At 39.6% G+C, this 26,532-nt stretch overlaps 1 long non-coding RNA gene across 1 annotated transcript in view; it reads left to right on the plus strand.

Annotated features, from left to right (window-relative positions):
* The window catches only part of LOC118802610, a 55,567-nt gene extending 31,115 nt beyond the window's left edge, over positions 1-24,452 (plus strand). Inside the window, exons 2-3 of the long non-coding RNA XR_005006801.1 lie at positions 21,807-21,835; positions 24,443-24,452. This is a non-coding gene — a long non-coding RNA (uncharacterized LOC118802610). The remainder of the gene's footprint in view (positions 1-21,806; positions 21,836-24,442) is intronic.
* The last annotated feature ends 2,080 nt before the right edge of the window (positions 24,453-26,532 follow it).

The raw sequence follows: 26,532 nt of genomic DNA on the forward strand, positions 1-26,532 counted from the left end.
GAGTGTCACCAAGGCCTGAGAGGTTTAGCCAGAAGGCTCTCTCACCTGAGACAGCCAGGTCCATCATGCGTCCACAGCCCTGCATTATGCCACGGGAGGAGCGCAGAATCAGGAACAGAATATTACTAGGTTTATCAACCATATCTCAAAAGTGTCATGGAATAATTACTGAACCTGTGACCGTATCTGGATTTAGTGGTTAAAAATTAATGAATGAATGAATGAATGAATGAACGAACCCAATGCTCAAAAAGGATACTTAGTTTTTAATGGAACTATTAACCAAGCAGTCAGTTTATCTTTTTCATATCAATCTAAGCACACAGTTAAAACTCACAAATCTTAGGTTACTAGAGCCTTAAACTTAAAGAATACTTAACAATCTTTATCCTTCTTTGTCTTTCTAAAGTCTTTGAAAAAATAGGCTATCACTAACTCAAGGCTTACGCAAAAAATACAATCTGCTGTACCAACATCAATAAGGATTCAGAGGCAAACATTCCACATCTATGGCTTTAATTCAACTTATTGAAAAAAATCAAAAGGTACTTGATAATTCAATAACCATAGGAATCTTTATAGATTTATCCAAAGCATTTGATACAGTTAACCATAACATACTATCACAGAAACTACTATGGCATCTGCAAGACAGAATTAGGTTGGTTTAGAAGTTACTTATCAGATGGAAAAGAGTGTGTCTCTTGGTCAAACTCCATCTCTGATCTAAAAACTATTAAATGTGGAGTTCCTTAAAGGTCAATACTGGGACCTTTACTGTTTTTATCTATGTGAATGACCTTTGTCTGCTAAGAAAATTTTTATTTTGTTTGCTGATGACAGCAACATTTTTCTATCCTTCGAAAATGGCTACATACTATTTTCAACTATTTATACTGATAGTTATACTATTTATATCAATACCTGGTTTTATGCTAACACATTATCTGTTAAAATCTGTTTTAACTGTTAAAATAAATAAAACTGTAAAACTATAAACTGTTAAAATCAATAAAAATCAATACATGGTGTTTACTCTAAGAAACAAAAAAGGATGCTGGGTCGCAGGTCAACCTATCTGTCATGGACAGATGTGATGTAATTGAAGCTTCCAGAGCAGCATATTTATGCTTAATGTGATTATGCTTTAATTGTGTCAAAATGAAAATTAAAATGTAGTTTATCTTTTATGCATTCTCATTCTCTAATAAAAAGAACACCAAGCTAGAAAGAGGTCAAAATTCAAATGTAAAAGGGGAAACAGTGCCTCTCTTTCAGAATGCTTGAACATGCATTCGACCAAGTTGCATTTTCATTTCTATGGTCTTCCCAACCTGTCAACCATCCTGATTTATAAGTTAAAGCAAAACAGAGCAGTTTATCATTTTGTGATGATTACTTTGTCTTTCTACATGACTGAAGAATCTTTAATCAAACCTGTGGCAGATTTTTCTATTTAATCAGAAAATCAGAGATTATTGTCCACGTTATCTGACCATTGACTACAGTTGCGGCAGATAGAGAGTGATCCAGCATCTTGGACTATTTTCTAACTTAACTTACATAGTGAACATCAGATCTGTATATATTGCTGTCGTCCACTTTTCAGTTACCAAAATATACTCATTAAATTATTTAGCTGTAATTGTACTGGAACACACAGTAAATCACACAACCACCATGTCATAGTGGCTGAGTTGGCAACAGCTACTTTTCTGTGTCGGTAGCATGTAATATTTTAACCAAAATCAGTTAGGGGGTCTGTAATGTTCTGCTCTCATTTTTAAAAATTAATAATACAAAAATCGCTGGTCACAGTTAGCTGGGTCATGTTTAGCCAGCTGGTAAAATCAGCAGATGGTGTCCTTGTTTGGGAATGTAGTATTAGATAGCATTAACAAAGGCTTTTTAGCTAGCCTAATTCTGCAGCCCTCCACAATTCACTTGCAGGTGAGGTGATGGCAGAGCAATATATCCCCATCTGATGCTTACTTTGTAGAAGATATTCCTATATGGCCTCAACTGGAATATCTATGTCCAGGCTTATTTTCAGCCACCATTCTCAGTTTATGAAACATAGCTGAAGTTAGCTTCTGTTTCAAATTTTCCATTCAACCTTAAATGGTGCTTTTGTACAATTCAGGTTCTACAGGGACAAGGTCACACAGACAGAGTAATGAGATATAAATAGATAGATAGATATAGATAGATAAATAGATATAATTTGTTAACATCCACCATGAAAGAGAGAAACCTAGGTCTTTTGTCGTAAATGTTCAGAAAACCACTGTGTGAACCCACGTGTGTCTGAGTTTTTATATGGAATATTGATGATGGTATAATAGTGGAAAATCTGAAATAAAAAAAAATTCTTTGGGGACTATTTTGCTTCAAAGTGGCCTGTGTGAATCCCTCTACCATGAATGGATTTAAAGGCCAAAATCTTTTTTTTAAAAACTATTCTAAAACAATGTCAGACATCAGGCAGCGTATTCATAACCATTTCATGTAATAACTTTTTGTTAGGGAGCTTTTAGAGGCGGACGTTGGTTCTTATCACCAACATTGTGAACAATTTGGACTCTAGAATGGAGCATTTCACACCAAACCACTCTGAATGACTTTGTTTACACCTTAATTGTTTAATTATGCAGATATTTTGAAAAATTTACTTTTAAATATGTGAACATGATTTCCACATCTTAAGGCGGCAGCCATATTTTTACAGATAGTACAAAAGGCACATTTCTGAGTCTGAAAGTGATGCTAGACTAACTTAGTCCAATGGAGGATCAGTTTTCTGTTTTAAGATGGTAAAACTAATGGATTAGCTTGCTATTATGCTCACATCTTAAAAGGGGCTAAACGTGGCTAACAGAGTTCAAACTGCTCTACAGCCGCAGCATTGTTAAGAGGACTCCAACTTTCTTAGAATAGCATCTGCTGCTGGCAGACTTATAGACTAATATGGCAGTAACTAATGGACATTAGGTGTTTCACTTTGTTCTTAGCTGTATTTGAGGAGTTTTCCCTCTGAACTGTTTCCTCTGTGGAATTTTCTGTCCAAGTCTGCTGCTTTTTATAGAACTTTTATGCGTGTTAGCAAAGCTGCTGTTCTAACAGTTTGTCTAAAGGATGGTTCTTCAAGGGTTTTTTCAGTAAAGGCAGTGTCTCTATTTAGAACCATGAGTTCTGTATAAAACCATTTCATGTTCTTTGCATGGTGAAATAGTTCGTCAGAATGATGGAGAATGTGTTGTATATAGAACTTTTTTTTACAACACATTCTCCATAAATCTGAAGAACGATTTTGCAATTTAAAGAACCGCTTAAGCATAAACATACATGAGACAGTGTTATAAAGTCCTATAACTGGAGTTCAAGAGCTAAAAAATATAACCGAATTGGAGGAGATGAATTGAATTTTTTTTTGCTGTGTTAATTTGCTGAATTAATTATGTGCTGTGTTCAGAAAATAAATACATTCTTCTATAAACAAATGTGACTGAGTTGCTAAATGCTAAAATATATTTGATATTTAATAAATATATATTTAATAAAAGTTGTGTTATGTGTTTGGTTTTCTAAGTGACAAGTGTAATATTTTTACTAGTACTAATATGCAGAGCCCCTAAAGTGATATGATGATTATTTTTTAATAAGGCATGGAAACGAATTAATATTTTGAGGCCACAAATAAATATATTGAGGCCACGAATTACTATATTGAGGTCACAAATTAATATATTAAGCCTACAAGTTCTGAGAAACTGAACTCACAGCCTCAATATATTAATTAGTGGCCACACCTCATTAAAAATAATCATCATGTCACCTTAGGGGCTCCGTATTGATAAAGGATGAACTGTTTTGGTGATTTTGCATGTAAATCGATGTAGTGACGTAGAGCGGCTCCACTGTATGAACGCGCCACGGTGACTCGCTCAAACCTTCGGCTGGCCCCCCATGTGGTCAGAAATGGGAAATAAATACTACTGTTGGTTTGTGCTGCGTTTGTGCTGGTTTGTGCCGTAGAAATAATTGTTTGTGCTGGCACCATTTTTAAGAAATTAAACATTACATTTTATTGCCTGTGATGTCACGCAGCCCCCCATCAACGTCCAAATCGCACCAAAAGGGTCTCGTTCGTTTGTGCTGCGTTTGTGCTGGTTTGTGCCGTTAAAAGAAACATTCGTGCTGTTTTAACTCTGTGTTTCTTAAAGTTGCTCCTGGGCATACCCCGCCCTGCACAGATGTGCTCTCCGGAATAAACACTGGCAAATCAAATAGGAACTTGTCCTGTCAGCACCTGATTAGCAACAGCAATTTATACATGGAATCAATGCTCAGCTCAGGTCAAGATGAGTTGGGTTAGGTGTTTGATAATTAGCAATCAGCAGCTTGACCATCAGTAAACTCAGACTGACCTGAGCTGATTATTAATCCTTTGTACAAATTGCTGTTTTTTCTGCCAGATGCTGATGTGACAATTCCGGTTTGATTTCTCACTGTCTGATGTGGACAATACATATGAACACCACTGTTGTGTTTTATCAACCTTGCATACCGTGTCCTTCCCCTTGATAGACACAGAGACATGACCATTTTAAATACTTTTTCATGCAGCCACCACCTGGTAGGTTTATGGGGAATGGATCACTAACCATTATTTTTTTAAACCACTGTAGTTCACCACACATGGCAGTTTTCTATCCTTCCAGTTCAGAGACCTGCACTCTTTCATAACTCTTGATTCCATTTTCCAGGATGAAGACTGTAACTGACATTCCAGATGATGCATTTTAGCACTGATGGTGTACTCACCTCTGGCAGCTTCTTGCTGAAAATGCAATGTGGACTCCTAGTGCTATACCCAGATATGTCAATGCACCAACGCATAAATTACCAGCCCTGGTTAAAATAAACCAATGCTCTGTATGTGACTTCTTTATAAAAGGAATCTTTATTCTAAGCCATGTTTCTATATAGACCAAATAACAATGACACGCAGGAAAGTGGGAGGGGAACTTTTCATTGAAAGCAAGCAAACGGTTCATTTGCAGAAAGCGCTACCTCTTACCAAATTGCACACTAATTTCTTCCCAAACTCATCTTTTCCAGGTAAAACATTCACTAAAATATCAATCTACTAAAAAGTAATGCGTAACATCACGTTTTAAATATGTTACACTTTATAGTCACTTTATAAAGAGAAATATCTTTACTTGACTCTGATAAAATACAGAATCTCAGGTGGATTGATTGTTGTACACATAAAAGGTATTTTCTGAAAAATGCAATGCATGTTTGATTAAACATGCAGTTTACTAGTGATCAGTAAACTGCCTGATAGACTGTGGGGGAAAAACAGAAATGTATCAAATTTGGGTACCATATTGAGTGGGGGAAGGGCTCATTAATGGCTTACAGCAGTTGGCAGTCATAGAGCAAACATAGCATTTTTGAGTCCAATTACAATTACTCTGAAATCACACACATACACATATACATATATATAGGGGCATAATGTTGATAGATGTTGAGTCAGTTTTTCAAAACATTACCAGGTAGCGAAATGGTCATCCAGAAATCACAAGATAAAGATTTAAAAATCTGAATTTCTTACCTCTTGGATATTAATCTGTTGGATAAACAATGACATGGCATGTTTAGGATGTTATTTTACATCCTTGCATTCTAAATTCATTTTCATGTTTTCATGTGTAACTGCAATTGTCAGCGCTTGGAGCAATGGATTCCCATATGTGTATAACAGGAATAATGCTGGAAAGAAGCTTCACCAGCCTCATAGCTCCACTATGTAGGTGTACAGTTACAAACTGTAGTCCATCTGCTGCAGCACAATTTATCAGCCTCCTTTTCTTCATTCATTGTTGATTTCCAACCACAGCACTGTTGTTGGCTAGATAATATTTGGGTGGCAGATCACTCTCAACACAGCAATAACACTGATATGGTGTGTGGTGTTTTTTTTTTGTTTTTTTTTTACACATATCAGTGTCACTGCTAGGTTGAGAGTGAACCACCACCTGAAAATATCCAGCCAAGAGTGGCTTTGTGGTTAGAAGCCGACCACTGATCTTTGAGAAGACACTAACACAAACTGTGCGTCACTACAATCTCTAATTGGTGAGTGGATACTTGAATATCAAAGTCCAAGGGCTGGTACAATAAATCATTCTTTTTATGCAGGCTTTATTTAAAAAAAAACACATATGGGAAAGGCCATTGTCCCAGCTAAAAAAAAGTTGATAGTCAAATGTGTGACTGAAGTCTGAGCATACCTCCTTTGTCCTCTCCTCAGAGCGCTGTTGGACATTCCATGAAAAATTGAGCTGTTATATAAACATGTAATTCTCGTTTCAAGGTAATTCACAGACTTCATTTATTTTTATAGAAACTCAAAATTTGCCTATAACAAAACACTATTAGATGATGGGTGTCCAAGCATTTCAACCATACTAATGACATTTAAAACAAATTTCAGAGTCATAAAATGCATGGGCAGTTAAATGAAAAATATATAAACATCTACTGTACATACACATTATTAGGCAAGTGAGAAAAGACAAGTAACCAAAACTGAAATTAACTGCATAATTAATAACAGATATTCTTTTTGCATAGATGCCAAAGCTGCCGGTTTGTAACAAGGATGATGTCATAAAACTCATCCATGCTGCTAGGGATACAATTGTCAGAGCCAGCCCCTCTGAAAAGGTGTGGACAGAACTTGGAGGAAAAATGACTCCTAAAGGCTTGTACACTTTTGTCAAGATGAATCAACACAACATTTGGCAAATCCTAGGTATAGAGGCAGATGAGGACAGTGACAGCTCTGATTCTTATGTACATTCCACACAAAAGACAAATAACATCAACTTTGAACTTGCCATTACTCATCAAGAGTGGACAGACATCTGGCAAGAGGAAGCTGTCTACAAGAACAGTGCTGCACCATCAAATGAAAGAACTTACACCATCTTGAAGCGTGGCACATGGTCTCTTGTCCTAAATGAAAAGATATGGAACATGACCAAATTATCTTGCACACTTTTCAAGAGGGCAAAAGTGTACCCACACAGTGCATCTAAGTGCATTGATATCAATGGTCATTGTACTGAGTGTAATGCAAAATTGTGCATTTCCAGTGAGGAGATGACAGAGGTAAACACACCACGCTATCTGGAGAGAAGAAAGTGCAGGTCTCTGAAGAACTCTGGCAAAAAACTGCCACATGTGTGGCAAGCTGCAGAGGCGTACAAGATAATGGCACTCGGGCTACATTAAGAAAAGCAAAACAAGAGAGAGGGGATAAGGAGGTAGGGCACAAAGATCCTATTCTTTCCCTTCAACTAATTGTTACGAGATCAGGAATTATTCCCCCCCTAAAGGGAAAACCCTAACAAAACAAATTGAGCAACCCATACCACACCACCACATTAATTTTTTTTAACCCTTTTTTCCCTTTTTTCCCCTTTTTTTTTTTGAATATACCATCAGCTCCCAACTCCCTTTCTTGTCATTACAACTACACCATATTTCCACAATACAGGTCTACTAATGACAAATAAACAAAATTCGAGATTATTACGAGAGTAAACTTCAGTACAGTAAGCTTCCCAACTCAGACCTTGCCATCCCTTGGATGCAACCTGGACAGAGTGTCAGCAATCACATTCTCTCTACCAGCCACATGCGTCACCACTAAGTTATAGGGCTGTAGTACCAGGCTCCACCTAAACACCCTCTGGTTTGCAGTTCTAAACTTTGCAAGAAAGGTCAGGGGGTTATGATCACTATAGATTACCACATCCCCAACGGAACTAGACACATACACTTCAAAATGTTGTATAGCCAACACCAAAGCCAACGCCTCCTTCTCAATGGTGGAATACAATCTTTGATGCTTGTTTAACTTCTTGGAAAAATAGGCTACTGGCTTATCAATACCAACAGCATCAGACTGTAGTAGGACAGCACCCACGCCTACCTCACAAGCATCCACCGCCAACTTAAATGGGGCATAAAAATCTGGTGCAGCCAACACTGGCTCACAGGTCAGCACTGCTTTGATTTGCTCAAAAGCCTTTGCACAAGTACTAGACCAAGTGAACTTAGCCACTTTCTTCAGAAGGTTAGTCAGGGGTGCTGCCACTGCAGCAAAATCTGGAACAAACCGCCTGTAGAACCCACACATGCCCAAAACCCGCATCAAGTCCCTACGAGATTGTGGTACGGGCATATCTACAATTGCTTGGATTTTAGCCCACTTTGGCATTACCTTCTCTTGCCCAACTCAGTGACCCAAATAAGTGACCTGACCTCTTGCAATTTCACACTTTTCCAAATTAACCACACATCTAGCCTGTTGTAACCTCTGCAGCAACTCTTGTAAATGATGTATGTGTTCTTGCCAGGAGTCACTATAGACAACCACATCATCAATGTAAATAACTACATTATTAAGGTCAGCTGTGACTTGATTCATTAACTGTTGAAAGGTCGCTGGTGTGTTCATCCCAAAAGGAAGAACCTTGCAGACATATAAAGAATCTGGAGTTACAAAAGCAGAGATTTCCTTTGCCCTATCTGAGAGCGAAACCTGCCAGTAGCTTTTTAGCCTCAAATCAAGTTTGGACACATACTGAGCTCTACCAATACGATCTATACAATCCTCTAACCGAGGAATAGGAAAAGCATCTGTCTTGGTCACTTGATTCACCTTTCGATAATCTATGCACAATCTCAGCGAATTATCAGGCTTTGAAACCAGCACCACGGGTGAGCTCCAATCACTCTGCCCTGGTTCTATAGCACCAATCTCTTCCACATATGCCAGTTCTTGTTTAACCATACTTAGTTTAGAAGGAGACAGTCTATAAGGGTGCTGTTTAATAGGTGCAACATCACCAGCCTCGACATCATGGACTACTAATGTGGTAAGGCCAGGTCTATCTCGAAACACTTCAGGGAAACCACTTATCAAGGTTCGAACATCCTGTTGCAACTCTTTGGACAAATGATAGAGACGTTCATTTAGGCTCTCCATAACAACAGAGTTAAGCAACCGTGCACCCACTGGTTCCACCATCACCAACTCCTCTGTCTCAGCCTCACTATACGCTGGAGATGCAGACGTAACCAGCACCTCTGCTGCACAGCCATGGTAAGGTTTAAGCAGATTAATGTGGCATAGCTTAGATTTTTTCCTACCATCGGGAGTGCTAATCACATAATTACGATCACTCACTTTCTTTATGATGGTATATGGCCCACTTAAAGCTGCACTAAGACTGTCACCTCGCATAGGGGTTAACATTAAAACCTTGTCCCCAGTTTCAAAGGCTCTTTCCACTGCCTTTCTATCATAATAGCCCTTCATACGCTTCTGTGCCCCTTTCAAATTTTCTCTTGCCAGTTCACATGCTGAAGTCAACCGTTTCCTTAAAACAAGACACATAGTGCAAAAGACTGGCCCCTGCCTCCTGTCCCAGAAGTTTCTCTTTGGCCATCTTGAGGGGGCCTCTGACCTCATGCCCAAAAACCAACTCGAATGGAGTAAAACCCATGCTATCATTCACTGAATCTCTAACAGCAAACACAAGGAAGGGTATGGCACAATCCCAATCTACAGGAAACTGAACACAATATGTCTTAACCATAGACTTCAAAGTCTGATGATACCTTTCGTATGGATGATAGGCTGAGGACACAATCTGGGTGATGCCAAGTTCATGCATTGCTTGCTGAAACACTCCAGATGTAAAATTAGTCCCTCTATCTGATTGAACCTCCTTAGGCAAACCAAACTGGGAAAAAAATTGGAGCAAAGCATCAACAACTGTTTGAGCTTTAATGTTACGCAATGGGACCGCTTCAGGAAAACGAGTTGTAACATCCATTATTGTAAGCAAGAATTCATTTCCCTTCTTAGTTTTAGGAAGTGGTCCAACACAATCAATTAACACATGAGAAAACGGCTCTTCAACCACTGGAAGAGAGAATAGTGGGGCCACAGGAATTTTCTGATTGGGCTTTCTGGCTACTTGACAGGTGTGGCAAGACGGACAAAAGGCCACTACATCTTTGTGCAGCTTTGGCCAATAAAAATACCTAAGAATCCTAGCTTGGGTTTTTCGTATGCCTAACTGACCTGCCATAGAAGTTTCATGTGCCAACTGCAAAACCTCTTCCCGAAAACACTGAGGAGTACAACCTGCTCCACCACCGTCCACTCCTCTATAGCTGGACGGTCAGGTGGCCTCCATTTGCGCATAAGCACCCCTTCCTGAATATAATAACCCTCGGCCATCTCCTTACTCTCTTCAACTGAGGCTGCTGTCACTCTTAAATCAGACAGGACAGGGTCATTCTTTTGCTCTTTAATAAGAACATCACGGCTAAACTGAGACCTTATACAAGGTCTACCTAACTGGGAAAGAGAAGAATCTACTGATTTAGTCTGGCACTTTTTCGATAGACTCAGCCAACCTGACCTGATTCTTGGACCTTGAACGTGTAACAACGCACACCGGGAAAACTGCAGGATACTCTTGCTCCAGGGCCTCTGTCTCTGGAGTCAAGCAAGGAATATTACTCACCACTGGTGTCACACAAACCTGGTCTCCCTTAAGGAGTCTGAAGAGATCCCATCTGAACAACCAGCTGGCAAAACCTCAAACATAACTAAAGCCACCGGTCGATTAAAGTGATCACCACCAGAACGCTCTTTCCACTGAAGGGCAGGGCAACGAGATTTCATGTGCCCTGGTTTCTTGCAGTAGTGACATTTTATGTCATCAGGAAAAGAAAGCTTTCCAGATAGCCCTCCCCCCGACTGAAACCTAGCTGATGTTCGTTGCTCACTCTTAGGCTTGAAATCATGTCTTTTCTCATCAGTAGTGAGCTCCCTAACTCTGCTCCTAGGTTTATCTTGCCAAAACTCCCTATGTACCAACACATAGTTATCTGCTAATTCTGCAGCTTTCGAAGCAGATTCTACCGATTGCTCGTTTAGATGAACCTCTAGCTGCCGTGGAACCCGGTTTTTAAATTGTTCTAAGAGTATCAGCTGCTTCAGCTCCTGAAAAGTGTACACCTCGCTAGCTCTCAACCATTTGTCAAAAAGTAATTCCTGCCGTCTGGCTAAATCTCCATATGTCTGTCCTAACTTTAGTCCTTCTGAGCGAAACTGCTGCCTATATGCCTCCGGTACAAGTTTATATGCTCTCAGGACAGCTCTTTTAACTACTTCATAATTATTACGACCCACCATGCTGACGGCAGCATAAGCCTCTTGAGCTTTTCCTGTCAGTTCCCTACGAATAAGAGTTACCCACTTCATTGGGCCAGTTCCTCTCTATCGCAATACGTTCAAATGTTTAAAAAAAAACATCAACCGTATCTGGACTAAATCGGGGCATAAGGGCAAAACACTTAGTAAGGTCAAATCTAGCTTCATGAGCACGTTGCCGATTATTCTCTTGCTGTCTCACTTTAGCTTGTTCTAATTCTAACTTTACTAGGGCTACTGCCTCTTCTCCATCCTTTTGGATTAATGCAAATTCCCTCTCTTTTCTTGCCAAATCTCTCTCTTTTCGACTCTCCTCCTCCTGCAACTCTTCTCTATGTTTACTTGATTCTGCCTCCATATCTGGAACCCCAAGACAAAGTAACACTCCACTTATTATTTCGCTTTTCTTGGCTTCCAGAGGGATTTCTATCTCACAAAAATGTGCTAATTTCAATAGGTTAGGCTTTGAGAGTCTGGCTAAGTGCACAAGGTTTACTTCCTGCTCAAAAAACTCCTCTGGATCAAATTCAGCCATTGTTGCTCTATTAACCGAATATCAAAGACACCAGTTCGTTCCCCAAACACAATACTGCTAGCTTACATCAAACCCAATAAACCGACACAAAATACAAGACCTATCAATGTATTGTGGAAAGCTACTAATTGCTCACGAATTCACCCTTTTAAATGACACAGCCTCATTTTGTATTGCCACATTAACCACATCAACAAAATAACATGCAAACGAGCTGCTCATTTAACAAACGCAACCACTTAATGCCAGCATTTCCTCAAAACCAGGCCCATACCCAATGCCATTAGCATGCTAACCGCGATGAGCCATAATGCTAACAAATGACTACCATCAGCACACTACAGAAATATAGCCTCACACCCTTTCAGGAACTGGACGAGCCCTCCACATGTTACAAGCTCAGGAATTACTAAGGCCAAAAGAAATGGCAAGTTGTCTAGGGTCTAATTCATATATTCTAGTCCTGACTGTAACCAAGGCCCACTGTCCCTACGTGTTGCGATTTAGTGTGAAACATGAGCCTAAGTAAAAGTGCATGCCTAAGTCTAGTTGGAAATCCCCCACCGAAGGCCAACTCACCTGCTACCTAGTCTCTGAGTCACCTGGAAAGGGGTTGTGGCCAGCCCAAGCCTTGAGCCCGTGGTCGACCAGCTCAAGCCGTGTCCATGATAGCGTTCAGGTTTTATCAGTTAGTAGAATGGTTGCTCCGACAAAATCCAAAATATATACACTAAGAGTCCAAAAAGAGTAACGAGAGCCTAAGAGAGAGACAGAGAAAAATGCCCGCCGGTCCACCGCTTGCCGTTCCAACCAAAAACCCTGTTTTCCTGCCGTTGGTCTCCTCCTTCCGGCTGAGCCTAATCACAATTAATAAAAGCATACGTGAGGTAGTTGGCGCCCCCGTGTGGTTCCAATATGAAAGTCAGTATCTGCCCCTAGCTCCTATCTTTCCTAACATAATGAAATACAGTGTGCCTCATAAGGGCAGCATTCATGACATTGGCCTTGACAAATCTTTTTGCCATTATTGGACCTCCTCTCAAGTCCAGGTCTACAAAACACTAGCAAAGACTGAGGGTTCAAGTGTATGTTTTGATGTTACATGATGGGACAGTAGTCAAAAGGCTCACTAGACCTACAGAAACTTCAGGACATATCTTTCTGTATCAAGGAGTTCTGTCCTCACATGTAGATACTTCTGTTCACATCCCAGTGGTGCAAATGCTGTCTGAGCAGCATGACATCAATGCCATATCAAACTGGCTCTCTGGATGGCTTAGAGCAGGAGCATCTGTGCCCAAAGAAGTTATTTCTGCATTTGCATTGCTGGGAGGTCTTGTCAAGGCCTTTACTCCTTACTCTGATTTAAAGACCTACATAAATGAGTGTTTTGGTGTACTACACAGCAATAAGTCAACAAAACTGCCTCCCTGCTTCATCAGAGTAGATGTTGCACACTGCATAAAGATGATCAGTCAATGGGAATGTCTCCAGAAGAAAGCAAGACGGGTGAGAGACTTTTACCTAAGAGCCATGGCACAGCTTCTTCAGTCTGTGACAATCCAGGACACAAGACAGCTCATCCACTCTATTGCAGTTGTTGCTGTGAGCGAATCTGAGCGAAATTACAAGAAAGGCATGCCTGTCATCTCAGAGATATGCAAAACAAATCTGAAAAAGAGAATTGTGGAGGGATGTGGATACAGTGAAGACTCAGGAGCCTGTGGAAGAATGCACCACTGATGTTAAAAAGTGGGTGACCAACATCTGTGAGGAAAGCAAGACTCTGGCTGTGCATGATGGTGATCGAGATAATTTGCATTTTCTTCCCGAGCTTATCTCTCATCTGATAAGACTAGGTTCTTATCTACCTCTTTGGACAGGTGTAATGGTTCCACTTCTCAAAAGTGCCAACATCACAGCAAGCTCTGCCCATGTTGAAGCTGAATTCAAGAATTTGAAATTTGGCCTCTTCAAACACGAAAGCTTGCCAGTTCGAGTGGACCGTTTCAGCCGACACCTTGAGTTCATTGAAGGGAACATGAGACTTTCCTCAGCAGCCAAAACTGCAAACAGTGAGAAAACAATCTCAAAGTCAGTTGAATGTGGACAAGCTTTAAGCATAAAAGATCCTTTGCCCCAAGAGATTCAACAGAACAAACAAATACTGCAGTCCACAGAAGACTTACTGCCACAGGAACCACTGATTGAAAATTGGAGAGGCCTTGGTCTGCCACTGAAAAAGAGAAAATCGTCATACCTTACACATTGTCCAGAGTGGTTACATGTTGATTCAGCTCCTAAAAAACAAAGAACAAAAATTGGTGTTTTAAAAAATGGCAATTACTCAGCAAAACAGCCCTTTAAAGTAGGCGAAACACTTCTAAGCATGATCAATACCTGTGTCTTCGATTCCCTTTGCCAATGTCTCTGCTGTGCCTTCTTTGACAGTCACAATTTCAGCTGTTATGTAACTGAACAACAAAACAATGCTGAAATGTTTAATTTGGTTAGGACCATTGTCACAAGAGGAGTACAACATGGTGTGTACAAACAGAGGGCAAAAATGTTGGACATATTTGACTCTGTGCAACTTAAGTCAGGTGTGAAGCAAGTAAATGGAGAATGCAACATCGCTCACATTATCACTTCAACAATGAAGCATACCCCAAGTGTCACAAGCAAAAGTCAGTGCTCCTCTGCATTTTGCAGCCGTAGTTTGCTACGCTTAAGGCAAATTCCTCTGATTCCAGTCGATGTTAATATTTTAAACATAGAAGGAAAGAGAGGGCTTCAGGCTGCACTTGAAGCAGGGCCGCGGCTACACCCCTCAAAATGTCTTCAGCCACTTAAGTCTCCTGAAAAGTGTCCAAACAGCTTAAAAACAGAATACCCTTCAGCGCTCAAATTCATGTGCACTGGTTTGGTCACGCATAGTTATGCACTGTACATTGAAACAGCAGCAGAACGCAGTTTTCCACTGAGTGAATTCCCCATCACCATCACCCTGAGCAAAGAGTTGTTTACACTCAGAGGCATTGTGGCTTTTCTCCCAGGGCCAACCAAAGACACTCTTGGACACTACGTGGCCTATTGCAGGAGGCCGTACTTTGTCTGGGAGAGATATGATGACTTTTGTAATCACGCTATAACAGCACCTGAAAATACAAAAATACAACCACATGTTGTATTTTATACAAAGGACTGACAAACGTTACCTTTAGCCAGATGACTCTGAAAAATGACCAGTCATCATTTGTAGACTAGCCATTTGAATGTGCATTAGGAATATTACAGGCCTACTGTTGACCAATGGGAGCTGGTGCTTTCACTAAGATTGTTTAACCTACAACAAAATCACACTACCATTCCTCTGAAAAAAATGTTATTGTTTTATATGTTCTGTATTGCATGCTAAACTTTTTTTTGTTTTCTTTAATGTTAATAACATTTTTGTAAGTGAATAATCGTAACTGTTTTACATTTATAATAGAAGTAACTCACCTATTCTTGATGTGTCTCTGTCACGAATGTCACCAACGAGGCTATGGACTCGATCTCCCAGAATCCTCTGGGAGATCACATGACCTCCTCACTGCCTACAGACTCCATTCCACACACGGACTACATCTCCCAGAGTGAAGAGCGAGATCAGCTTACTGCTGATCTCCACACTCGCTCCTATCAGCGTTCACGGTCGCCTGAGTTTTAATGTGTAACACCTGTATGTTTTGTCACTTGACTACTTCAGAGTAGCTTATAAGCCCGGGCTTTAGCAATAGTTAGTTGTGAGGTATTGCTTCATTGAACTACTGAGCGTTATTTCTATTGTGTTGTTTTTCGTGTATGACTTGTATTCTCATTTCCCCGACTCTGATTTTTGGTTTACCCCTCTGGATTGTTTGCATTGGTTCTCTGTTTTTGTGCCTTGACATTTTTGCCTGCCATTTGACTACGATTTTGGATTCCGATTTCAACATTAAAGCCTGGTTGTACTCCTTTATAGCTAGATGAAGAAATTGAGAGAGCACTACCAAATATAGAGGTACCGGATCATTGTCCTTCAGGGAAGATTTATGTACCCAACCAGTTCCACACTTCCCTAATTACTTGGGCTCACTAGTCCCTTGCTTCAGGCCATCCAGGAGAGACCAGGACACAGCAACTGATAGCCAATAGATACTGGTGGGAAACTATGAATAAGGACATTCATTCTTTTATCAGGTCATGTTCCACTTGTGCCCAATGTAAGACCCCTAAAGCATTGCCAGCAGGCAAACTCATGCCCTTGTCTGTTCCTAGCAGACCCTGGTCTCATTTAGCAGTAGATTTTGTTATGGACTTACCTGATTCCCAAGGCCATACCACGATCTTAACGGTCACAGATCATTTCTCTATTGGGGGTCAGATTCATTCCCTTTAATGCATTGCCCACCACATTTCAGACAGCAGAGGCACTGTTTCAACAGGTCTTTCGATTTTATCGGGTACCAGAAGACATTGTATCAGATAGGGGATCACAATTCACTTCCCAAGTTTGGACTGCCTTCTTTGAGAGTTTGGGTGTTAGCATTAGCCTCACCTCACAATCGAATGGACACTGTGAAAGAGCTAATCAGGAACTGAGTAAATTTCTGAGACTGTTTTGCTATGACAACCCTATGGACTGGTTGCGTTTTCTACCCTGGGCGGAAATAGCACAGAATTCTTTAGTTAGCTCAACCACGGGGATGACTCCCTTTCAGTGCATTTTGGGGTACCAACTGCCATTAGCAACCTGGACAGGAGTTACCACTGACGTCCCTGCAGTGGACAAACGGATGCAGAAGAGTGAACAGGTATGGGAGAACACACATCAACGTATTGAGCATGTTCTGAGAAGGAGCTAGGAACAAGCGGGCAGACGCCGCTTGTCAACCTGGGGACCGTGTTTGGCTCTCCACGAGGGCCTTTCGTCATTTAGAGGGAAGTAGAAAGCTACAATCCAAATATATAGGGCCGTTTAAAATTGTGAAATGAATAAATGATGTAACTTATAGACTAGACTTACCCCCCCCCGATATCGTGTTTCCCGTTCTTTTCATGTATCTCTCCTCAAACCTGTTATTGCAGGTCCTTTGGACAAGGCTACGCCGGGCGAGGTGCCACCTCCACCTGTGGAGATAGATGGGGCGCCAGTCTACGCTGTCCGAAGGCTGCTGGACTCCAGAAGACATGGAGGACAACTCCAGTATTTAGTGGACTGGGGAGGGATACGGACCGGAGGAGCAGAGTTGTGTGTCAGCAAGAGACGTCCTGGACCCAGGACTGGTGGCGGACTTTCACAGTCGACATCTGGACAAGCCTGCTCCTCGTCCCCAAGGGCGCCCACGTAAGGGGCTCTCTAGCTCCCTCCCTGCTCATATGGGGCGTCCACGACAATGGTCCTCCACTAATCGGCGCTTCGGCAGCTCTGGTTCTGTGATATTCGTTACAGTCCCTCAGTCTTATTTGTAAATAAGAATTCTGTCAAAGTCTAAACCACCCTCATGGTTTTATCTCTGAAAAATGTCTGTATTTGCTCCATATTGCATGTTTTTTCTTTCTTATTTTCTTTAACATTTCTGCAATTTATGTATTGTAACTGCTTTGACATTTATATTAAACTTAACCAATCTGTTCTTGATGTCTTGTGTCTTATTTCCATTAGCATTCTATTAATCGTTGATGACTGATATCTACTGAATACACTATCAGTCAAATATTTAGACACACTCAAAGAATGTGGACGATTTCCTATATTTTGGAACAGTGAAGAAATCAGAGCTATAAAATAAAACATGAAATTGTGGAGTGACTATAAAATATTAAATAAATCAAAACCTTCTTACATTTTTATTCTTCACACTACCCCCTCCTGTACTTGGTTGTGGACTGCCCACAGGCATTTAAAACAATTGAAATGACATTAACGTTTGGATTCCACAAATCAGTTTAACTGTGTAGCAATCCTTGTGAGTGAACGGTGGTTGGCTCAATCGTTGCTTTAGTTTTAAATGTATCTAAAGTAAGTAGTAAAGTTGTCCAACTCTTTACTTATCCTTAATTTCATTATGATCCTGACTAAGACTTAAAAGTGAGATAACTCAATTTGCTCAGGCAGCTCCAGTAGCAACATGTGCATCTCCTCAGATCTTCTCACTTCAGCACTGTCAGCACGTGACAATCACGTGGGAGATGACAGACTACTCATGATAACCAACAAGACTATATTGATGCATTTTTTTTTTTGATGCGATTTGGGCGTTGATTGGAAGGGGCGGGGGCTGCGTGACATCACTCGTCCAACCTTTATGGCTTTATAACTGGAGAATAAAAACAGCACAAATGTTTCTTATAATGGCATAAACCAGCACAAATGAATGAGACCCTTTTGGTGCGATTTGGACGTTGATGGGGGGCTGTTTGACATCACTCGTCCAACCTTTATGGCTTTATAACTTGATAATTAAAACAGCACAAACATTTCTTTTAACGGCACAAACCAGCACAAACGCAGCACAAACGAATGCAACGCTTTTGGTGTGATTTGGACGTTGATGGGGGGCTGTTTGACATCCCTCGTCCAACCTTTATGGCTTATAACTGGAGAATTAAAACAAAACAAATGTTTATTTTAACGCATAAACCAGCACAAACGCAGCACAAACGAACGAGACCCTTTTGGTGCGATTTGGACGTTGATGGGGGCCGCGTGACATCACAGGCAATAAAATATAATGTTTAATTTCTTAAAAATGGTGACAGCACAAACGATGATTTCTGCGGCACAAACCAGCACAAACGAACAGTAGTATTTTTATTCCATTTCTGACCACATGGGGGGCCAGCTTCACTGAGGTCTCGCACAGCGCTGCCCGGGTGTTGCAACCGCTCAGTTCCCCTTCAAATTCACGTTCCCCTCAGGAGCACGCATTCACTGAGCAGAAATCAGTACCTAACAACACTGCAACTACGGAAAGTGAGAAGATTCAAGAAGGGTGTAAATCTGCGCTTTGATGCTGTTTGGATGATTCGTTTGAGGCGTAAGACTTTTTGACCCTTTTCGCTTTTCATTGTTATAGTGCTGCATGAATGCACGCGCCCGCAACTATGATTTATACATCATATACGTATATATATCAGTACGACGGCGTTTTAGGTCCACTGCTAATAAAAATAAAAATAGTAGTAGACTTTTTTCTCGAAATATTACGACTATATTTTTGAAGTCTACAGTTTTTTTATTAACAGTGGCCCTAAAATGTCATCGTAGAAACAGAGAACTTGTGGGGGATGTGAATTTGAGGAAGAACTGATACGGGTGCAACACTGGAAATTAAACATTCAGGTTTTTAAACTGCGTCTGTGTGTGTAATAAAGAATAAAGCTAAGTATGTTATGAGAGGTGGGCGATCAAAAACACATCTACACCCACCTGATTTATTATCTTTAAACACTAACTTACACTACAGACACCTGCTTCTCCTACGCTCCGTTTACCCTCACTTTTACCCTCATTTCGCTTTAACCATACTCTGTCTATCAACTAGCTGACATTAGCAAGCTAGCTAATTAGCTTAGCATCTTCCTCTCAGTTTCGCTTAGATTGCGGTAAACTGTAAACGTTAAACTGGGAACAGTAAACTGTAAACTTGCTAACAAAGCTAAACTCATTATTAGCAAACTTCTTGTTCGAATTTTCCCATTATACCTCAAATGTTGGTGTGGGCGCCAGAATGTAACTGCTGCACCCATTAAGGTGGAACGAGAAAATCAGTATCACATGTACCATGACATGTTTACAGTACAGTCAATGTTATGTTATTCATGTAGTGTTACTGACAATTCTTGGCAGAAACTGAAATTCAGGACACACTGGGTGGAAAACCAAAGCTGAAAAACTGACAATAAATAAAGTTCACATAAAGTAAATGTACCAAAATTCGTATACTATGTAGCTACAGTATGCATCATCAAAATCCAACAAACCAGCATCCTTGACTGAACTCTATTATTGTTGGTGATTTTTGCTCTTTGTCTGTTGTCTGCGTGCTGCAGGGACTTTCCTTTCTGCTTTGGTATCAGTGTCTATCACAGAAGCAGTGAAATAGTATAACACAGGTAATGTCACTGTTGATCTGCTGTCACTCAAACTGTTTGAACACTTCTGTGCTGGTCAGTGCAGGAGAGCAAAGGAAACAAATGGCTTTTTTAACAGCTATCTCTCATTTTCATTGCAATTAGAATTATTTCTAAAGTGTTTTTTCTCTGTTTGATGTTGGCGTACTTTTTTTTTCATTTGTCTTTTTTTTTGTTTTTCCTTTTTTTTATGTGGCTGTTCTTCATGCTCACACATCTCATTTACAAAAATGTTCCACTGAAACCATCATCCTTTAAAAGGTTCTTTAGTCAAATGCGACATTGCTCTAAAGAACCCTTTTTGACCCTTTTCGATTACAAAATTATTTTACTGAAATATAAAGCTCTAAATGGACTCTCCCCTCAGTACCTGAGTGAACTTCTCTCATACTATGAACCATCACGCCTACCTAGATCACAAGTTGCTGGCTTACTATTAGTACCTAGAATTAATAAAGTTACATCAGGGGGGAGAGCCATCTCATACAAAGCCCCCCAACTTTGGAATAATCTTCCAGGCAGTGCTCGGGACTCAGATACAGCCTCAGTCTTTAAGTCTAGGCTAAAAACAAACTTGTTTAGTCAAGCCTTTGGTAACTAGTTTTCCCTGTTAGATAAAAAGTGCAGATCTGGGGGTTCATGGACATAGAGTATTATGGTTAACTTGGAGTGTTGGTGCTGTCGTCCCGCTGCTCTCACGCGTTCACTCAGGTTTGCTGACGGTGGAGTGGAGGGGCACTGACATCTCAGGGAGCCCTCATGTCTCTGTTACCTTTCTGGTTTCTTCCTTTTAGTTAGGCTGTAATAACTAGACCTGCCGGAGTCTGTGCTGCACTCTGTTAATACTGTATTCTGTGATCAGTCACTCTTTACAGAAATAACTCTCTGTGTGTTTTCCTTTTCTGTGCCGAGTTGAACAACTCCCCATCCTGTGCAGTCTGATGCTGTTGCTTCTTCTGCCTTGATGGGGTGCCCACTGCTCGCCAGCCTTCTGGACCAGTTTGACCACCGTTGAGCTTCATACTGTACAACGCTGTGCAAACGTCACCCTCATGAACTGACCTTCCGATGATGCTGCTGCTGCTGCATAAACTAAAACTAATCGAATTAACCATTGCTCCGCCTGTTTTCCCCGTTTTGTATTGTAATATGTTATACTAATGCTGTTTGCTATCTGGTGTCGACCAGAGGAGGATGGGTTCCTCTTTTGAATTTTAGTTCCTCTCAAGGTTTCTTCCTCTTGCTCCTGGGGAGTTTTTCCTTACCACTGTTGCCTATGGCTTGCTCATGGGGGCTTGGACCCGGATTTTTCTGTAAAGCTGCTTTGTGACAACTCCTGTTGTAAAAAGCGCTGTATAAATAAACTTTGACTTGACTTTTTTGGTTTTTAGAATGTATGCAAAATACAAAATCAGCAAAGCTCTACCTTATTTAAATAAATAATTGAACGTATTGAGTATCTGCTTTATTTACACCATTTGAAAACTCTTGCTGCCATTTGTATTTTGGGTTAATGGAACAAAATCTTTTAACATTAGCATACATTAAAGTTAATGTACTCCTATAGAGTTACTGTTTCAGATAAGTTTTGTTGTGATGGTGGTGATATGTAATATCTTCATTTTTATTTCTTTAACTATTTTGAATGCAAGCCATGAAGCATGCAGTTTACGAGATCAGTAAGATTGCAGTGGTTTAAAATTGCTTTATGTATATTTAACTACTGATGTTGAAGGTAAATCGTTTTTTATTTGGTTTCTTCCACCTTGTAATCTCTTATTGTCTGTATTTTAGGGCTCTGATGGAGACAGCTGTGCTTGAAGGTGAGTATGTTTACTTTCTACTGAAGCACAGCAGGACTGTGTGAGCTTGAAAGGCAGTTTTAGTGATGTCTAAGATGAAGAGTATCTGGTAAATGAAATGCATGTGTGATTTATTACTATATAATCTATTTGAGGGAAGCTTTTGTCAGAATGTAATCATTTGTACTTGGACAATTCGCATCTCATTTAATCAGAAAAAAACAGTTGAATGATGAAGAACAGAACATGATGAAGACAATCTGGGTCATATAAGCAGCACAGATGCTGCCTTGGTAACAGACAGGTGCAGGTATGTGTTATGACTAGCTTTCCTAAAGCTGTGATCTGCTGTCAGGGAAAAAATGCCCCCAGCCAGTAGAAAGAAGCCCCTGGCATTCATTTTTCACATTTTATATTAACATTTAAGTTTTACAGAATGTGTCATTTCTTTGAAAACATTTGTGGCTTTTGCTTTTTTGTGTTATAAATATATTAAAAAAGGCCTTTAAATCATAAAGACACCAAACTTGTGTAGTTTGTGTGCATCTAGCCAGCCAACCAAAATAAACCCGATTGGCCAAAGGGGGAGTGCTATAGTGCAACAAAACGCATTTTGCCTCACGACTTCTAAAGGAAAATTTCTTTTTTTTGTTGGCTCAAGACAAACTGAAAGGATATTCCCCTATCGTTTGGGCTGGTTACTGACAGCGGAGGTGTCAAACTTATTTGCAATTTGGACCATTTAGCTCTGCCTACTTAGATTTTCTGCATAATTGCATATACTAGCCATTCATATACTATTCATATAGTCAAAATGTAAAAAATGTCCTGTCACCAGACATTGCACAACTCAGTGCGCCTAGAACCAACACTACCTCTGGTTGTACTCAAACGCAACATTTTTTCATCTTTGCAATTCATAATTTTTACTGTCAATACAGTTGGCCTGAGTTCACAATTAAGATTCATTAATTGGTTCAGAATTACAATGTGAATGCAGTTGACCTTTGTGACCTTCAGATTGGCACATTTTTGCACCACTGCTATCAGCTGTGTTGCCCAGAAGTCTGGCCCAGTTTATGCAGAAGCTCAGGATCCTTGAGGTAATCTCGTGGAGCCATGACTGTTGGTGGCAGATTAGCACCATTGGGGGTCAGTGGAATTTCCCTCTTTAGAGTCGAAGCAGATATACAGCTTTCTGTTTACTGTAGACAGTTTGTCTGGGCATATCACCTAACTGCAGCAATCATGATGGATGCTTTGGAAAATCTTTCAACCATCTGCTGATTGTAGTGCCTGTTTTGCAATCATGTGTAATGCAAACTTCCAGGTTCATAGAAAATACAACCCACTAGAAACTCACTTGTCCCACGTTAATGTTATTGCCATCTGAATGCAGGAGTTTTATCACTGAGAAGACATAACATTTGATTCTAAATAGGGCTATAGAGTTGGACAGTATGACCAAAAATCTAATTTCAGGATTCTTTCCAAACCATTCAATATTAACAATTACTAATACTAATTGTGTATTTTGTAATGCTCAACTTAAAGTCTGAATAGGTTTCAAAATGTAATGCACCTGATTTAAGAAACAGTTATAACCAAACCAAACCAGCTCCACGCTAGAGGACGTGTTTTTTTGCCACAATCATCTCTATATAATTTCCCCCAAACCTGTAAATTTTTTGCTCTTTATAACTTAAACCCTTAAAATTAGCGAGCTTTTGCTGCTTGAGGAACGTAATGGCATAATTTTATTTAAAATACTTTAAACACACATCTCCAAGACTGTAGGGTGAGCAGGTGTGCCTGAAGAAACCGCAGAGTTCTAGGATATGAGCTGTGAAAACCACTGACAGCAGCGCTTCCACAATTCCCCCATTTTACTACTGTCTGTAAATGAACCGCACTGTCATGGTGACGATACCCCATGAGCGGAAATGTACAGAGAAAATATACTAAAGTGCAAGTATGGGGACTGTTTCAATGTCTTACAGTGTTTTCACATATAGTTAGTTTTAAAAGAACCGAACCGAGTAACATTTGAAGTATGGAGCCAAAATATTGAGTGAAAGTCAAAAAGTATAAACAAAAATAAATGCCGTCAGGTTCATAAATATTTGGATGTCAACAATATTATTATCTTAGCTGTCTACTACAGCATATTGAAAATGAAATTAAGTAACACATATGAGCTCAAAGTGCAGACATTCAGCTTGAATTTGAGGGTATTTACATCCCTGTGAACAATGTAGGAATAGAATATTCAAAAGCAGAAAAGCCATGTGAATAACTAGCACATTTTATACTTATCAACCCAAAATATTTATTAAAACAGTAGCTTGTCACCAGAAGCACGCAGTTGCCAGCTCTGCATTCTCTATTTTTTATTTTTAAGAGTTACAGTGCTCACTGATACACACTTTCAGCTTGTGGTGAAATAATCAGTGCTTTAGTGAACTGTTTTGGCTGAAAACTGTAATCGGGATTTGGCTCACTGCTCAGTACGTTACTTTATTATCTGCCTGTTCAGAGTCATAATGAGAGTGTTTTTCAGGTTGTATTTCCGTTCCAGAGAGGATTCAGACCACAAGACTGTGAGTAATGTTTGCTCTCTTGTTACAGACTGATTTGGAGCACGTGGTCACAGACTGATATCTGCGCTCAGAGAATGAGTTACGAGTGTGAATGAGTTAACACACAGAGCAACAATTCAGCGATGGCTGGGTTACTGGATAATGTCTGCTGGCCAGAGAATGAGTGTATTGACTGGGCAGAGAGGAGAAATACAGTGTCCTCCATTGTGTCTGGTGTACTGGTAAAGGACAGACATTGTGAAAGTGTGTGTGAGATTTGAGCTGTACTGAGGAATTGTTGCTGTAGCAGGAGATTTTGCTTGATCTGTGCTAGATATCAACTACTTCTAATAATTACAATAATAATCTTGATTAACAGATGGCTATGGCATTCACAGATTAAAATTTCAATTCACAGATACAGCATAGTACAGACTGTACATTTTCTTTTTAAAAAAATATTTTTAAATAATTTTGATGATATACAGTTGTATGACTATGGCTAGCCACCTTCCTACAATAATGGCTACAAAAAAAAAATCAGCTACAAAAGTAAAGAACATCTCTCATCAATATAAACAGTATAATAAAAAAATAAAACTTGTGCATTAGGAGGAGTGTTTCAATTTGTTTTACTTAGGCTACATTTAAACATTCAAAGCTTAAGCCCACCCCTCCTACAGAAAAGACAGAGGAAAACACCCTTGCACCCTTGAGTGGCGCATTTTACTTCAAAGCACCCTAAATGACTTGCATCTACACAATTAAATTATGCAGAATTATAAGGTTTTTTTTTTTTTTTATCTGAAATTGCCCTTTAATTGCCCCTTTGTCTCTGTCTCTCACTGTTTCTCTGTCTCAGTTCTTCTCAGGCTGGTGGATTATAATTGATGCTGCTATGTGCTACCCTGAGCAGAAGGATCTGAATCATGACTTTCATACATGTGGAGTCTTCTCTTTCTTCATGTAGGTATACTCTCTCAGTATACAGATTTTGTATCTCAGCTAAAAGTCTTGATATGCCATTTAAAAATGCCTCTTATTACTTTCTGAATTGAGGTGTTTCATTCTAACATGCATTACAGGTTTTTCTTTTTTTCCATGACATGCTGTTGGGAGCTTAATACATAAAAGGAATATTAATGCTGTATTATAATCCATTAATACTAACTTTATTAGAGAAATAAAAATGTGTATCCATTAAACATCAGCTGCTATAGTTTTTTTTAAAAACTCGCTGTAGCATAATTCAAGTTTATAGCCAAACAAAATAAACATGGCCAAAATAATTCTGTTTAAATTAGCTGGATATTCAAAATATAAATCTAAAGATTGATAAAGTGTATATTTTAACAAGTTTAAAGCTATTTAACTGGAACTATTTTTTGAGTGTAATGAGTGTTTAATGAGTGTTTGTGCCATTTATGCTGTAGAATAATGGCCTACATGGAAATGTACAGTAAATTAAATTATGAAACTATTTCTCACTGTTACCATTTTTCTAATTATTGCAGTTAGGCCTACAAAATATTGACATAAAATGTGTAACGATTATACAGGAAGTGATACATTGTGATTAAAATTATTTGCACCTGACCAAGTGTGCAGTAAGTTTAGACTCTGATGTTTTGTTTTTGTCTAAATCTAACCTATCATTAGATAATAACAAAAATAAATTAGAAAAAAATAGAAAAGTATCATTTACTTTTGTGTAAAGTGCAAAATAACAATAATTAAATATTTATAGCTTATTAGCTGCTAATAGATTCATAGAAAAAGTCTGTGTAAGAATTTAGTTTCTCTGTCTCCTTTTCTGATCCCACCTTGACCTCACTCTGTCTGCTTGTTCTCCTTTGGAGCTCCGGGAGTGCGCAAGAAGCAAAGACACACACACACACACACACACACATGTGCATCAAAGTTCCGAGAAACACTTGTTTATTAACAGGAAACCTCGAATGAGCCAGACGTGGCTGCCAGGAAATGTACATGTGTATTTTAAAACTTGACAGGTCAAGACATTTTGTTCAGACAAAGAGATAAAAATGACTTTATTATAATGAGATTAGTGTGCTTAAAGGACAGCTCATTGTACAGAAAAGGTTCTCCTTTTAAAGGAAATGTATGGAATTTTCTTTG

Source organism: Colossoma macropomum, unplaced genomic scaffold (genome assembly GCF_904425465.1).
Source record: "Colossoma macropomum unplaced genomic scaffold, Colossoma_macropomum, whole genome shotgun sequence".
Classification (NCBI taxonomy): domain Eukaryota; kingdom Metazoa; phylum Chordata; class Actinopteri; order Characiformes; family Serrasalmidae; genus Colossoma; species Colossoma macropomum.